Genomic DNA, 17,899 nt, shown 5'->3' on the forward strand with positions numbered 1-17,899 from the left:
TCTGGTCCAATCTATTTGGAGTTCTGTAGGCTTCTTGTATGTCTATGGGAATCTCTTTTTTTAGGTTAGGGAAGTTTTCTTCTATGATTTTGTTGAAGATATTTACTGGTCCTTTGAGCTGGGAGTCTTCACTCTCTTCTATACCTATTATCCTTAGGTTTGATCTTCTCATTGAGTCCTGGATTTCCTGTATGTTTTGGACCAGTAGCTTTTTCCGCTTTACATTATCTTTGACAGTTGAGTCAATGATTTCTATGGAATCTTCTGCTCCTGAGATTCTCTCTTCCATCTCTTGTATTCTGTTGGTGAAGCTTGTATCTACAGCTCCTTGTCTCTTCTTTTGGTTTTCTATATCCAGGGTTGTTTCCATGTGTTCTTTCTTGATTGCTTCTATTTCCATTTTTAATTCCTTCAACTGTTTGATTGTGTTTTCCTGGAATTCTTTCAGGGATTTTTGTGTCTCCTCTCTATGGGCTTCTACTTGTTTATTTATGTTTTCCTGGAATTCTTTCAGGGATTTTTGTGTCTCCTCTCTATGGGCTTCTACTTGTTTATTTATGTTTTCCTGGAATTCTTTCAGGGATTTTTCGATTCTTTCAGGCATTTTTGCGATTCCTCTCTGTAGGCTTCTACTTGTTCTCTAAGGGAGTTCTTCACGTCTTTCTTGAAGTCCTCCAGCATCATGATCAAAAATGATTTTGAAACTAGATCTTGCTTTTCTGGTGTGTTTGGATATTCCATGTTTGTTTTGATGGGAGAATTGGGCTCTGATGGTGCCATGTAGTCTTGGTTTCTGTTGCTTGGGTTCCTGCGCTTGCCTCTCGCCATTAGATTATCTCTAGTGTTACTTTGTTCTGCTATTTCTGACAGTGGCTAGACTGTCCTATAAGCCTGTGTGTCAGGAGTGCTGTAGACCTGTTTTCCTCTCTTTCAGTCAGTTATGGGGACAGAGTGTTCTGCTTTCTGGCGTGTAGTTTTTCCTCTCTACAGGTCTTCAGCTGTTCCTGTGGGACTGTGTCTTGAGTTCACCAGGCAGCTTTCTTGCAGCAGAAAAGTTGGTCTTACCTGTGGTCCCGAGGCTCAAGTTCGCTCGTGGGGCGCTGCCCACGGGCTCTCTGCAGCGGCAGCGACCAGGAAGACCTGTGCCGCCGTTTCCGGGAGCTTCAGTGCACCAGGGTTCCACATGGTCTTTGGCTTTTTCCTCTGGCGTCCGAGATGTGTCTGCAGAGAGCAGTCTCTTCTGGTTTCCCAGGCTTGTCTGCCTCTCTGAAGGTTCAGCTCTCCCTCCCACGGGATTTGGGTGCAGAGAACTGTTTATCCAGTCTGTTTCCTTCTGGTTCCGGTGGTGTCTCATGCAGGTGTCCTGCTGCTCCTGGGCCCTCCCCCACGGGAGCCCAGAGGCCTTATACAGTTTCCTCTTGGGCCAGGGATGTGGGCAGGGGTGAGCAGTGTTGGTGGTCTCTTCCGCTCTGCAGCCTCAGGAGTGCCCACCTGACCAGGCGGTTGGGTCTCTCTCTCACAGGGTCTGGGGGCAGAGAGCTGCTGCAGGCTGGGATCCGCGGGTGTGGGACTTCTGGTAAACACAGAACGTGCCGGGTCCTAGAGGAATTCTGCTTCCGTGTGTCCCAAGCTCACCAGGCAGCTTTCTTGCAGCAGAAAAGTTGGTCTTACCTGTGGTCCCGGGGCTCAAGTTCGCTCGTGGGTTGCTGCCCACGGGCTCTCTGCAGCGGCAGTGACCAGGAAGACCTGTGCCGCCGTTTCCGGGAGCTTCAGTGCACCAGGTTTCCAGATGTTCTTTGGCTTTTTCCTCTGGCGTCCGAGATGTGTGTGCAGAGAGCAGTCTCTTCTGGTTTCCCAGGCTTGTCTGCCTCTCTGAAGGTTCAGCTCTCCCTCCCACGGGATTTGGGTGCAGAGAACTGTTTATCCGGTCTGTTTCCCTCCGGTTCTGGCGGTGGCTTTGTGTTTTGTAATATCATCATAAATTAATCAACTCTCCCATTGCGCTGTATTCTTCACAGCATTTAGCAGGACTGTATTTGGAGTTCATTCATTAAAACATGTATGCTTCATTTCAGTCTTTCAATTTTAAATAACCTAAGACATTTTCTCCAAGTAATATTGTCTGAGCCTTAGATGTGGGACTGGGCTCCATCACTATAAATTTTGGTTTCTTATGTTTTTCTAGAGTAGATTCTGTGTAAAGAGAAGCTTTCTGAATGAAGGGTGTAGACTGCTCTTTTTAATAGGTATAAGAACTAATGTTTATAGATTGCTGTTATGAAATATGCTGTCCTGTCCTCAGATGCTTTTTTATAATGTTTATATGTCTCTCTCTCTCTACCTCTCTTCTCTTTTTCCCTGTCTACCCTCATGTGTGTGTGTGTGTGTGTGTGTGTGTGTGTGTGTGTGTGCATATTGCCATGTTTGAGTACAAATGTCTATGTGGCTTTTTGTGTCTTGTGTTTTCTCACCCAAATGTACAGGACAAGATGAGAGCAAACGTGGACATTTCATTCTATCAGGCAGAATTAATTCTTTAAAACCTTTAATACTTCCAGTTATATTTTTTTAATTATTTTAAAATGCTTTACATTTTAAATTAAAAAACGTTTAAACATGGATATAACACATCCACTAAGAGGAAAGGGGCAAGTACAAAGTCAGGTTTCTACTCAGGTTGCTAGTCTCCATTTTATGCAGTCCAGGGTTCTTGTCCATGGATGGACTTGCCCATAGTCAAAGTGAATATTCCTGCATGAATGTACTTAAATTCTTCCGACACAGGAATGCTCAGAGGTTTCACAGTGTCAAGTAGACAATTAACACTGATTATCCCAAGCTTATTACATCCATTAGCTCTGACATATTAAAATGTTTTTACTTCTTTGGAATGAAACCAACTGGATCATGCTGTATAATTTTTGAAATTTGTTTTTGAATTTGAATTACGAGTATACTGTTCAGAAAAATTCTACTATTTCTCAACTGCACTGGACTGTTTCCTTTGTTGTTGCTCTAAAAATAGTTTTGATAGCTTCCCACATGAGTGTCTACATCATTTATACCCCTTCAACTTCCCCAGTGTTCCCCTTCCAAATTCATAACTTCCTTTTTTCAATGAATATGCAATGTACTGAGTCCCTTTAGCATTGATTCTATGAACATATGTCCAGAGCTGGCCACATGAATGTGAATAACTTCAGCAGAATCTCTACATTAGAGGACACTGGCTCTCCCTCAGCAGGCACTGATCACCTTTTAGCTTTTCATCTAGGAATGACTGACAGCATTCCTAGGTCATGTCAGCAGTAGAAACTAATATGGGCTAGAAAAACACAACTGGTCTGAAGATTCTGAAACATTGAGCCCAAAGAAAGATGTATTTATTTCCTACAATCTACCTTTGTACATTTGTTCTGCTGAGAATAAAATATGACAGATAGTCTTATATTAGCAATAAAGAATAAGCATAAATCTAAGAACTCCACAATCACAGAAAATTCCAGTGGCATAGAATTTTACCAAAATAGCAGCAGCAGTAGCAGGAGCAGCAACAACCAACAGCAACAACAACAATAACCACCACCACCACCACCACCACCACCACTACCACCCCTACCCCCATCACCACCACCACCACCACCAGAACAACAAGAACAAAAAAACCAATGGGCTTTAGTTTATACAACAGAGAATCTACACTGGAACAGATAATACTATCTTTCCATGTGAGAGAATTGATATATGTAGTTCATGCTCTGATAGAAAACAGAGATATTACAGAGTTTTAATACAAATGGTGCTAGAGATTAACCTGCTGTTATTTCTCTAGAAGATTTTGAGGCTAAATTGTATTTAAACAAAAGGCAAAAGACTGTTGAATTCTGAACTGAATGTGAGCTATGTTTTAGAATGAGAAGTATCCTCTATGTAATGTAATCTTACTGGTAAAATATGTATTGCTTCATATTTATTTGAAGAAAGCTAATATTAGCAGATTTAAAAAGTTTGATATTTATTTTCTGCCATAAGATAATATGTGAATATCTAAGTTAAGAATTTAAAAGTGCATAGGAATTTAGAATATAAAGTAGACATTAAATCAGAGTTCACAGTCTTCTCCTGTGTATTGAAGCTTGGTAGATAACACTCAGCTCAGTCAAATAAAAAATCTCAATCAACTTAAAAAGTCAAACCATCACGGTCAATTTTTGGCTATGAATGGGGTACAAGATACAGAGAATAACAAGTTCAAATAACAAGGCTTCACCATCAAAAGTCAACACTAGACTATGAATCCTGTATCTGGTTTGAGGACATTCCAGGATGAGACTATCAAGGAGAGGGAATCTCTGAGGAGACCCTCACACTCTCAAAGCTGACATTAAAGCTCTCTAATAGATATGAGTATATGGAGTTTTAGGGGGAGTATTAGTTTAAAAAGATGCTGATTCCTAACTGCCTGCTCCTTCCATAGCTGGTTTAGAACCCTTTCTTTGCTGCCTCTGGCCATTCTCATTATCTAACTCGAGGGAGGAGAGAGTTTATTGTGTTTATTTACAGTCTCTGTGGCTAACAAAAGAAGTAATAGGACTTAAAAAAGAGAGACTTCTAGGAGACACAGCATATAGAATACCAGAGACCTTTGTTACGCTTAATGGGAAACCAGCACCTCTGCCAATAACTTCAAGAATTCATCCAAATCGTAAATGACTTTGTTTCTAAAATTGTTTTCGTGGTCCCTAACTCTGGTCCCTTGAATCCTATTGGCTGAGTGGTTGAAGTATACAGGGTCCACTTGATGGCTCTGAGTACAACAGGTCCTCTGGGACATCATGTTTTGAGACAGGTTTAACTTGTGTTGATTAGCATTGGCCACATCTCCACATAATGTTTGCTCTTGATTGGAGGCACAGAATACCTTCTCCCAGCCTTGTATATTTCCTTCACCTTGACAGTCAGTCTTGTCCAAGGCAGCCTTGTCATTTGTCTTATGAGTTGAAGATATGGTGGATTGTTTTTGAGTTTGTGGCAGTACCTGAATGAGAGAGAATTGTTTGTAACAAGTTTGCAATAAGAAACATGAGACCTATCCATTTGTATTTACACAAGATGCAGTAAGACAAGAAGAGGCTGGGAGCTCGCAATTTACCCTAGATTTTACACAGAGTACTTTCTTGTCATTGAAGTTAGAGTGGGTTAGGCTAATGCAAGAGTCAAGTACTCTACCACTACTACTTTTCACATTTGGAACAAGTTCTCCAGGGCTACTCAACACACCACTTTCAGTTATTAGCAGAAAAATATAATCTTATTTGGGGAGAATTCATTTATCTAGTAAAGTAAGTCTTATTTATTCAGTTTAGTGGTAGAAATTAACTGATGAGTTACTAGCACTGTTCCAAGTTGATGCTTAATCTTGTAGATATTTGTATGAGGAGATCGAGTTCAGGATAGGACAATGATTATGAATTGTCTGAACAAGATCTAAGGAAGGTTGACTTTGCACAGTAGTGTGGTGCTTTATGGGTAAGATTAATATGTTAAGCCCATGTAAACAATCACAGTATCATTATGTATTTTCTCTGATATTTCAAGATAAGTTATTGTTATTCCCTCCACAATGTCTAAAGATTGTTTGTTTTTTAATTTTTTTTAGATCTCTACTGATAGACCTCACCATAGTATATGGAAATATGTCTCTGTCTCCTTTCTGATGTTTCTAGAAACAGAGACCATTTGTGTGTGCTTGAACAAATAGACCAAAGACACTTACCAATTTCTTGTAGAAATAATGCACATGCTAGACATTTGTAATACAGAAACACAATGATTTGTCTAAGCCAATATTGTCATACATATTCAAATCCCCATATACAATCTGACTCAAATAAATATAAAGATAATTTATTTCAAAATTCCAAATATGATTTTCTGATAGAAATGATAATAGGAATTTTCTACTCATTGAAAATTCTTCTGCTAATGTCTGTATGAGGAAGGGGAGGAGGATGGGGACCTTATGATCAGGAAACCAGGAAAGGAAATAGCATTTGAAATGTAAGTAAAGAAATATATCTACTAAAAAAATTTTTTTTCTGAAGAGATGTTTGTAAGGAGAATTAGTGGAACTTTTACTAGTAGGGCAGACATTTAAAAATATTGATAATGTATCAAAGATAGCATCTTAAGTGTTCCTTTTGAGGGCAGGCTGGAGCCAGCCTAGTTTCACCATAAAAAACAATCCTGTGATGGAAACATAGGAAGGATAGAAAAACAGCGGTGTATGTGAAAGACCCCAGCTTAGCAGCAGTAACGCCATTTTGCAAGGCTATATTTAAGATGACTGGTTCAGAGAAAGGTTAGAACACTGAGTACACAGCGGCTGCCAAACAAGATGTGTTTGGTTGAAGGCCTGGCAACAGGAGGACTGCTGTTGAGCACCTGACAATGAGAAAAGCCCCGGAGAGGTCCCACACCCTGGTGGGGGGCCGAGTCAGCCATTATGTTCCAAGAAGGTAGCTAAGAAACTTTCCCCCGGGCTGAACCCTTGGGGGGGCCGAGTCAGTCCTTATGTTTCAGGAAGGTAGCTAGGAAACTTGCCCCCGGGCTAAACCCTTGCCATATTAGAATCCACCAATTATATCCCTGTAACCATGCATCTGCTTCTGTATGCTTGCTTCTGCTCCCCAAAATCCTATAAAAGCCCATCCTTGGTTCCGTGGGGCGCGCCAGTCCCCTGAGTGACTGAAGCGCCCGCAGGTGCCTGTGCCTGTGTATCCCGACAATAAACCAAATCCTCTTGCTGATTGCATCCTGTGGTGTCTCGGTCTGGTCTTTGGAGTTAGAGGGTCTCCATCCCGAGGGAAAGTTCTCCCTGAGAGCTTTTCATTTGGTGTGTTGGCCGGGAAAGGAGATCCTCCACCCAGGGACCACCGACCACCCACTGGGAGGTAAGCCGGCCGGCGTCTGTCTGTCTGTCTGATTTTGTCTCGTTCTGCCTTATTCTGTCTGTTCTGTGAGCTCTCAGCCAGGTTCTGTGAGCGCTCAGCCAGGTCTGTTCTGTGAGCGCTCAGCCAGGTCTGTTCTGTGAGCGCTCAGCCAGGTTGTTTGGAATTTGGGCGGGACGAAGAAGGAGCTGACGAGCTCGGACTTCTCGCCCCGCAGCCCTGGAAGACGTTCCAAGGGTGTTGGGGCCCGACTTTTCGGGGCCCAATCTGGGAGAGGAGAAAGATCCGGACTAACGGCACCTCTGTCTGTATTTTTGGCTTTCAGAGGGCCCCGGACCTTTGCCACCTCCATCTGACTTTTTGCTTTCAGTTTGGTACCAAAGCCGTGCAGCACGCCTGTCTGTTGTTTGTTTGACTGTTGGTGTTGTTTGTTTTCTCTGTGTTCTAATCTTCCTTAGAACTAACATGGGACAGTCCCTAACAATGCCCCTAAGTCTCACTCTTGATCATTAGAAAGACGTCCACGACCGGGCACACAACCAGTCCGTCGAGGTTAAAAAAGGAAAATGACAGACTCTCTGCACATCCGAGTGGCCCACTTTCGGAGCGGGATGGCCAGTGAATGGCACATTTAATAAGATCATTATTTTACATGTTAAAGATCGGGTCGTCCACGGACATCCTGACCAGGTTTCTTATATTATCACTTGAGAGAGTCTCGCCTTAAACCCCCCCCCCCCCGGGCGGAACCCTTCGTTGACCCGAATTGGCCTCCCCTCAACCCCCAGCCTGTCCCCTCGGCCCCGCCCGGTCTGCCGGCCACATCTTCCTCTCTCTACCTTTGTGAAATCAGAGCCGTCTTAAGAAACCTGTCCTCCCGGCAGACCCAAACTCCCCTCTCATAGATCTTCTCTCTGACAGGCCGGGCTAAAACGGAGGAGGCAGAGCCGCCGGCCAGATCAGTTGCCGGGCCACAGTCTGATAAGGGTTTCTCCCCTGTCGCAGGGAGATTGCGCAATAAGCACGAGGTGGTGCCAGATACAACCTCCCAGGCTTTCCCACTTAGACAGGGAACCGGTGGCCAGACCCAATACTGGCCGTTTTCAGCAGCTGACATTTACAATTGGAAACAACACAACCCTTCTTTCTCCAAAGATCCAATGGCACTCACCGACCTAATAGGATCTGTTTTACTTACCCACCAGCCTACTTGGGATGACTGCCAACAGCTCTTACAGGCCCTCTTAACCTCAGGAAAAAAAAAAAAAAACAAGGAGTGTTCCTAGAGGCCAGAAAGCATGTTCTGGGAGATGATGGGCGTCCCACCCAGCTGCCTGAGGACCAAACTGGGATTTTAATACAGCTGAAGGTAAGGGACACCTACGCCTTTATCGCCAGTTGCTTCTAGCGGGTCTCCGAGGGGCTATACGACGCCCTACTAATTTGGCTCAGGTAAAACAGGTATTACAGGAAACAGGGGAAACTCCCTCCGCCTTTCTAGAGAGACTTAAGGAGGCCTACCGTATGTACACTCCCTATGACCCAGATGACCCAGGACAAATGACGAGTGTCTCTATGTCCTTCATCTGGCAGGCTGCTTCAGATATCAGGACTAAGTTACAGAGGTTAGAAAATTTGCAGGGCTATACATTACAGGATTTACTTAAAGAAGCTGAAAAGATTTTTAATAAGAGAGAGAATTGAGTCGAATCTTGGCCGCCGTAGTTCAGGGCCAAGAAAGGAAGGGAGATAGGGGGGAGCTCGAAAGGGGCTGAAGCTGGATAAAGATCAATGTGCCTATTACAAAGAGAAAGGGCACTGGGCCAGAGAGTGCCCCAAGAAGCCTGGCGGACCCCGAAAGCCTTGACCACGAACCTCCCTCTTGGCTCTAGATAAAGATTAGGGAGGTCAGGGCCAGGAGCCCCCCCGCCCTGAGCCCAGGGTAACGCTTAAAGTTGGGGGGCAGCCGGTTACTTTCCTGGTAGACACAGGAGCCCAGCATTCAGTCCTCACCCAAGCTTCAGGACAACTCAGCGACCGGACGGCCTGGGTACAAAGAGCTACTGGTGAGAAACAATACCGATGGACTACGGACCGCCGGGTTCAGCTGGCTACCGGTAAGGTGACCCATTCCTTCTTACATGTTCCGGACTGCCCGTACCCTCTGCTGGGCCGTGATCTGCTCACCAAACTAAAAGCACAAATTCATTTTGAGAAAGGAGGGGCCCGAATAACTGGCCCCCACGGAACTCCCCTTCAAGTTCTATGAATATAGACTATATGAACTGGGACAGGACAAGCCACAATCCCTAGAAATAGACACTTGGGTCACGAATTTTCCACTGGCTTGGACAGAGACTGGTGGGTTGGGGTTGGCGCTCCAACAGCCCCCCTTAATTATACAGTTAAAGGCCACTACAACTCCAGTCTCCATAAAACAATACCCCCTGTCACATGAAGCTTATCAAGGTATAAGGCCTCACATTACGAGGCTTCTGGATCAAGGCATCCTAGTCCCCTGCCGGTCGCCTTGGAATACGCCTCTTCTGCCTGTTAAGAAACCCGACACTAGAGATTATAGGCCAATACAAGACTTGAGAAAGGTCAACAAGAGGATAGAAGATATTCATCTGACTGTTCCAAACCCTTACAATTTGCTCAGTAACTGTTCATCGATGAGAAACAGGGGTATGCTAAAGGGGTCCTAACACAAAGGTTGGGACTCTGAAAACGCCCTGTGGCCTACCTGTCTAAGAAATTGGACCCTGTGGCCTCCGGCTGGCCACCGTGCCTAAGGATGGTGGCTGCTATTGCTGTCCTGATCAAAGATGCTGGAAAATTGACTTTGGGACAGCCACTCACCATCCTAGCACCCCACGCAGTGGAGGCCTTGGTAAAGCAGCCCCCAGACCGCTGGCTCTCTAATTCTCACACCAAGCCTTGTTACTAGATGCGGAACGGGTTCAGTTTGGGCCCGTAGTCACCCTCAATCCTGCCACCTTGCTTCCTCTACCAGAGGAGGCAGAACAGCATGACTGCCTACAAATCCTCACAGAAGTACATAGAACCAGGCCGGACCTATCGGACCAGCCTCTTCAGAATGCTGACCACACATGGTACACGGATGACAACAGCTTCTTGGCAGAGGGAGAGCGAAAGGCTGGAGCTGCGGTCACTACGGAGGACAAAGTGATTTGGGCGAAAGCCCTGCCTGCTGGTACCTCCGCACAATGGGCTGAACTCATCGCCTTGACTCAGGCGCTCAAGATGGCAAAAGGTAAGAGGCTAAATGTATATACAGACAGTCGTTATGCCTTTGCCACAGCACACATCCACGGGGAGATCTACCAGAGGCGGGAGCTGCTCACATCTGAGGGTAAAGATATTAAAAATAAGGCTGAAATTCTGGCCCTCTTAGAAGCCCTATTCTTGCCCAAAAGACTGAGTATTATACATTGTCCAGGACACCAAAAAGGGCACAACCCAGAGGCACGAAGAAACCGGCTGGCCGATGCCACGGCGCGAGAAGCGGCCATGAGCAAACAAATCTTGACCTTAAATAGCCCAGACCAACCCACGCCCCCACCAGTGGGACAAACCAGTTGGGTTTATGCCCATGAGGACATAGAGCTCCTAAAAAAATGGGGGCCATCTACCACCCTCAACTAAAACAGTGGGTCTACAAAGGACTTTTGAATTGATCTCCTTTTTACATAAATTAACCCATTTGGGGTTTAAGAAGATAAAAACCTTACTAGATCGAGAAGACATAAATCTGTGTTTTGTTTTGAATTGGGACAAAGCGATACAAAAGGTGACTGAGAGTTACAAAGCGTGCGCTCAGGTTAACCCGGAAAGGACCATGATTGGACAAGGAGTTCGTCCTAGGGGACACCGTCCCGACATCCATTGAGAAATTGATTTTACTAAAATTAAACCAGATATATATGGATACAAGTATCTCCTAGTGTTTGTAGACACCTTCTCAGGATGGGTCAAAGCCTTCCCCACAAAACACGAGACTACAAAAATGGTCACCAAGAAGCTCCTCGAGGAAATCTTTCCCAGGTATGACATGCCTCAAGCGTTGGGGTCGGACAACGGGCCCGCTTTCGTCTCCCAAGTAAGTCAGTTGGTGGCCAAATTGCTGGGGATTGATTAGAAATTACATTGTGGGCAGCAGCTCTCTGCTCCCAGACCCGGTGAGAGAGAAACCCAACCGCCTGGTCAGGTGGGCACTCCTGAGGCTGCAGAGCGGAAGAGACCACCAACACTGCTCACCCCTGCCCACATCCCTGGCCCAAGAGGAAACTGTATAAGGCCTCTGGGCTCCCGTGGGGGAGGGCCCAGGAGCGGCAGGACCCCGCAGGACCCTGAAGGAAACAGACCGGATAAACAGTTCTCTGCACCCAAATCCCGTGGGAGGGAGAGCTAAACCTTCAGAGAGGCGGACAAGCCTGGGAAACCAGAAGAGACTGCTCCCTGCACACACATCTCGGACGCCAGAGGAAAAAGCCAAAGACCATCTGGAACCCTGGTGCACTGAAGCTCCCGGAAGGGGCGGCACAGGTCTTCCTGGTTGCTGCTGCTGCAGAGAGCCCCTGGGCAGCACGCCACGAGCGAACTTGAGCCTCGGGACCACAGGTAAGACCAACTTTTCTGCTGCAAGAAAGCTGCCTGGTGAACTCAAGACACAGGCCCACAGGAACAGCTGAAGACCTGTACAGAGGAAAAACCACACGCCCGAAAGCAGAACACTCTGTCCCCATAACTGACTGAAAGAGAGGAAAACAGGTCTACAGCACTCCTGACACACAGGCTTATAGGACAGTCTAGCCACTGTCAGAAACAGCAGAACAAAGTAACACTAGAGATAATCTGATGGCGAGAGGCAAGCGCAGGAACCCAAGCAACAGAAACCAAGACTACATGCCATCATCGGAGCCCAATTCTCCCACCAAAACAAACATGGAATATCCAAACACACCAGAAAAGCAAGATCTAGTTTCAAAATCATATTTGATCATGATGCTGGAGGACTTCAAGAAAGACATGAACACACTTAGGGAAGCACAGGAAAACATTAATAAACAAGTAAAAGCCTACAGAGAGGAATCGCAAAAATCCCTGAAAGAATTCCAGGAAAACACAATCAAACAGTTGAAGGAATTAAAAATGGAAATAGAAGCAATCAAAAAAGAACACATGGAAACAACCCTGGATATAGAAAACCAAAAGAAGAGACAAGGAGCTGTAGATACAAGCTTCACCAACAGAATACAAGAGATGGAAGAGAGAATCTCAGGAGCAGAAGATTCCATAGAAATCATTGACTCAACTGTCAAAGATAATGTAAAGCGGAAAAAGCTACTGGTCCAAAACATACAGGAAATCCAGGACTCAATGAGAAGATCAAACCTAAGGATAATAGGTATAGAAGAGAGTGAAGACTCCCAGCTCAAAGGACCAGTAAATATCTTCAACAAAATCATAGAAGAAAACTTCCCTAACCTAAAAAAAGAGATACCCATAGACATACAAGAAGCCTACAGAACTCCAAATAGATTGGACCAGAAAAGAAACACCTCCCGTCACATAATTGTCAAAACACCAAACGCACAAAATAAAGAAAGAATATTAAAAGCAGTAAGGGAAAAAGGTCAAGTAACATATAAAGGGAGACCTATCAGAATCACACCAGACTTCTCGCCAGAAACTATGAAGGCCAGAAGATCCTGGACTGATGTCATACAGACCCTAAGAGAACACAAATGCCAGCCCAGGTTACTGTATCCAGCAAAACTCTCAATTAACATTGATGGAGAAACCAAGATATTCCATGACAAAACCAAATTTACACAATATCTTTCTACAAATCCAGCACTACAAAGGATAATAAATGGTAAAGCCCAACATAAGGAGGCAAGCTATACCCTAGAAGAAGCAAGAAACTAATCGTCTTGGCAACAAAACAAAGAGAATGAAAGCACACAAACATAACCTCACATCCAAATATGAATATAACGGGAAGCAATTATCACTATTCCTTAATATCTCTCAATATCAATGGCCTCAACTCCCCAATAAAAAGACATAGATTAACAAACTGGATACGCAACGAGGACCCTGCATTCTGCTGCCTACAGGAAACACACCTCAGACACAAAGACAGACACTACCTCAGAGTGAAAGGCTGGAAAACAACTTTCCAAGCAAATGGTCAGAAGAAGCAAGCTGGAGTAGCCATTCTAATATCAAATAAAATCAATTTCCAACTAAAAGTCATCAAAAAAGATAAGGAAGGACACTTCATATTCATCAAAGGAAAAATCAACCAAGATGAACTCTCAATCCTAAATATCTATGCCCCAAATACAAGGGCACCTACATACGTAAAAGAAACCTTACTAAAGCTCAAAACACACATTGCACCTCACACAATAATAGTGGGAGATTTCAACACCCCACTCTCATCAATGGACAGATCATGGAAACAGAAATTAAACAGTGATGTAGACAGACTAAGAGAAGTCATGAGACAAATGGACTTAACGGATATTTATAGAACATTCTATCCTAAAGCAAAAGGATATACCTTCTTCTCAGCTCCTCATGGTACTTTCTCCAAAATTGACCATATAATTGGTCAAAAAACGGGCCTCAACAGGTACAGAAAGATAGATATAATCCCATGCGTGCTATCGGACCACCACGGCCTAAAACTGGTCTTCAATAACAATAAGGGAAGAATGCCCACATATACGTGGAAATTGAACAATGCTCTACTCAATGATAACCTGGTCAAGGAAGAAATAAAGAAAGAAATTAAAAACTTTTTAGAATTTAATGAAAATGAAGATACAACATACTCAAACTTATGGGACACAATGAAAGCTGTGCTAAGAGGAAAACTCATAGCGCTGAGTGCCTGCAGAAAGAAACAGGAAAGAGCATATGTCAGCAGCTTGACAGCACACCTAAAAGCTCTAGAACAAAAAGAAGCAAATACACCCAGGAGGAGTAGAAGGCAGGAAATAATCAAACTCAGAGCTGAAATCAACCAAGTAGAAACAAAAAGGACCATAGAAAGAATCAACAGAACCAAAAGTTGGTTCTTTGAGAAAATCAATAAGATAGATAAACCCTTAGCCAGACTAACGAGAGGACACAGAGAGTGTGTCCAAATTAACAAAATCAGAAATGAAAAGGGAGACATAACTACAGATTCGGAGGAAATTCAAAAAATCATCAGATCTTACTATAAAAACCTATATTCAACAAAATTTGAAAATCTTCAGGAAATGGACAATTTCCTAGACAGATACCAGGTATCGAAGTTAAATCAGGAACAGATAAACCAGTTAAACAACCCCATAACTCCTAAGGAAATAGAAGCAGTCATTAAAGGTCTCCCAACCAAAAAGAGCCCAGGTCCAGACGGGTTTAGTGCAGAATTCTATCAAACCTTCATAGAAGACCTCATACCAATATTATCCAAACTATTCCACAAAATTGAAACAGATGGAGCCCTACCGAATTCCTTCTACGAAGCCACAATTACTCTTATACCTAAACCACACAAAGACACAACAAAGAAAGAGAACTTCAGACCAATTTCCCTTATGAATATCGACGCAAAAATACTCAATAAAATTCTGGCAAACCGAATTCAAGAGCACATCAAAACAATCATCCACCATGATCAAGTAGGCTTCATCCCAGGCATGCAGGGATGGTTTAATATACGGAAAACCATCAACGTGATCCATTATATAAACAAACTGAAAGAACAGAACCACATGATCATTTCATTAGATGCTGAGAAAGCATTTGACAAAATTCAACACCCCTTCATGATAAAAGTCCTGGAAAGAATAGGAATTCAAGGCCCATACCTAAACATAGTAAAAGCCATATACAGCAAACCAGTTGCTAACATTAAACTAAATGGAGAGAAACTTGAAGCAATCCCACTAAAATCAGGGACTAGACAAGGCTGCCCACTCTCTCCCTACTTATTGAATATAGTTCTTGAAGTTCTAGCCAGAGCAATCAGACAACAAAAGGAGATCAAAGGGATACAGATCGGAAAAGAAGAGGTCAAAATATCACTATTTGCAGATGACATGATAGTATATTTAAGTGATCCCAAAAGTTCCACCAGAGAACTACTAAAGCTGATAAACAACTTCAGCAAAGTGGCTGGGTATAAAATTAACTCAAATAAATCAGTTGCCTTCCTCTATACAAAAGAGAAACAAGCCGAGAAAGAAATTAGGGAAACGACACCCTTCATAATAGACCCAAATAATATAAAGTACCTCGGTGTGACTTTAACCAAGCAAGTAAAAGATCTGTACAATAAGAACTTCAAGACACTGAGGAAAGAAATTGAAGAAGACCTCAGAAGATGGAAAGATCTCCCATGCTCATGGATTGGCAGGATTAATATAGTAAAAATGGCCATTTTACCAAAAGCAATCTACAGATTCAATGCAATCCCCATCAAAATACCAATCCAATTCTTCAAAGAGTTAGACAGAACAATTTGCAAATTCATCTGGAATAACAAAAAACCCAGGATAGCTAAAGCTATCCTCAACAATAAAAGGACTTCAGGGGGAATCACTATCCCTGAACTCAAGCAGTATTACAGAGCAATAGTGATAAAAACTGCATGGTATTGGTACAGAGACAGACAGATAGACCAATGGAATAGAATTGAAGACCCAGAAATGAACCCACACACCTATGGTCACTTGATTTTTGACAAAGGAGCCAAAACCATCCAATGGAAAAAAGATAGCATTTTCAGCAAATGGTGCTGGTTCAACTGGAGGGCAACATGTAGAAGAATGCAGATCGATCCATGCTTATCACCCTGTACAAAGCTTAAGTCCAAGTGGATCAAGGACCTCCACATCAAACCAGACACACTCAAACTAATAGAAGAAAAACTAGGGAAGCATCTGGAACACATGAGCACTGGAAAAAATTTCCTGAACAAAACACCAATGGCTTATGCTCTAAGATCAAGAATCGACAAATGGGATCTCATAAAACTGCAAAGCTTCTGTAAGGCAAAGGACACTGTGGTTAGGACAAAACGGCAACCAACAGATTGGGAAAAGATCTTTACCAATCCTACAACAGATAGAGGCCTTATATCCAAAATATACAAAGAACTCAAGAAGTTAGACCGCAGGGAAACAAATAACCCTATTAAAAAATGGGGTTCAGAGCTAAACAAAGAATTCACAGCTGAGGAATGCCGAATGGCTGAGAAACACCTAAAGAAATGTTCAACATCTTTAGTCATAAGGGAAATGCAAATCAAAACAACCCTGAGATTTCACCTCACACCAGTGCGATTGGCTAAGATCAAAAACTCAGGTGACAGCAGATGCTGGCGAGGATGTGGAGAAAGAGGAACACTCCTCCATTGTTGGTGGGATTGCAGACTGGTAAAACCATTCTGGAAATCAGTCTGGAGGTTCCTCAGAAAATTGGACATTGAACTGCCTGAGGATCCAGCTATACCTCTCTTGGGCATATACCCAAAAGATGCCTCAACATATAAAAGAGACACGTGCTCCACTATGTTCATCGCAGCCTTATTTATAATAGCCAGAAAATGGAAAGAACCCAGATGCCCTTCAACAGAGGAATGGATACAGAAAATGTGGTACATCTACACAATGGAATATTACTCAGCTATCAAAAACAACGAGTTTATGAAATTCGTAGGCAAATGGTTGGAACTGGAAAATATCATCCTGAGTGAGCTAACCCAATCACAGAAAGACATACATGGTATGCACTCATTGATAAGTGGCTATTAGCCCAAATGCTTGAATTACCCTAGATCCCTAGAACAAACGAAACTCAAGACGGATGATCAAAATGTGAATGCTTCACTCCTTCTTTAAATGAGGAAAAAGAATACCCTTGGCAGGGAAGGGAGAGGCAAAGATTAAAACAGAGACTGAAGGAACACCCATTCAGAGCCTGCCCCACATGTGGCCCATACATATACAGCCACCCAATTAGACAAGATGGACGAAGCAAAGAAGTGCAGACCGACAGGAGCCGGATGTAGATCGCTCCTGAGAGACACAGCCAGAATACAGCAAATATAGAGGCGAATGCCAGCAGCAAACCACTGAACTGAGAATAGATCCCCTATTGAAGGAATCAGAGAAAGAACTGGAAGAGCTTGAAGGGACTCGAGACCCCAAAAGTACAACAATGCCAAGCAACCAGAGCTTCCAGGGACTAAGCCACTACCTAAAGACTATACATGGACTGACCCTGGACTCTGACCCCATAGGTAGCAATGAATATCCTAGTAAGAGCACCAGTGGAAGGGGAAGCCCTGGGTCCTGCTAAGACTGAACCCCCAGTGAACTAGTCTATGGGGGGAGGGCGGCAATGGGGGGAGGGTTGGGAGGGGAACACCCATAAGGAAGGGGAGGGGGGAGGGGGATGTTTGCCCGGAAACCGGGAAAGGGAATAACACTCGAAATGTATATAAGAAATACTCAAGTTAATAAAAAAAAAAAAAAAAAAAAAAAAAAAAAAAAAAAAAAAAAAATTACATTGTGCCTATAGACCCCAGAGTTCAGGTCAGGTAGAACACATGAATAAAACAATTAAGGAGACTTTATCCAAACTTACGCTTGCAACTGGCTCAAAGGATTGGGTGGCCCTCCTTCCCCTAGTTCCATATCGGGCCCGGAATACCCCGGGCCCCCATGGTCTAACTCCTTTTAAAATAATGTATGGAGCACCACCCCCATTTGTCCATTTCTTTGATTCAAACATTGCTGATTTTGCTGACAGCCCTTCTCTGAGGGCCCATTTACAGGCCCTACAGATTGTACAGAGAGACGTCTGGAGACCTTTGGCCGCTGCCTACCAGGACAAGCTTGAGCATCCGGTGGTGCCAC

The 17,899-nt window shown here is 43.6% G+C and overlaps 1 long non-coding RNA gene across 2 annotated transcripts in view; it reads right to left on the bottom strand.

The window, feature by feature from the left end:
• Positions 1–2,528: 2,528 nt before the first annotated feature.
• Positions 2,529–17,899, bottom strand: part of LOC148003650 (uncharacterized) — a 36,441-nt gene continuing 21,070 nt past the window's right edge. For both annotated transcript variants that reach the window (XR_015629047.1, XR_015629046.1), the window contains one exon: positions 2,529–5,038. This is a non-coding gene — a long non-coding RNA (uncharacterized LOC148003650). The remainder of the gene's footprint in view (positions 5,039–17,899) is intronic.

This window comes from Rattus norvegicus, chromosome 9 (genome assembly GCF_021556685.1).
Source record: "Rattus norvegicus strain SHRSP/BbbUtx chromosome 9, alternate assembly SHRSP_T2T, whole genome shotgun sequence".
In the NCBI taxonomy this organism is placed as follows: Eukaryota; Metazoa; Chordata; class Mammalia; order Rodentia; family Muridae; genus Rattus; species Rattus norvegicus.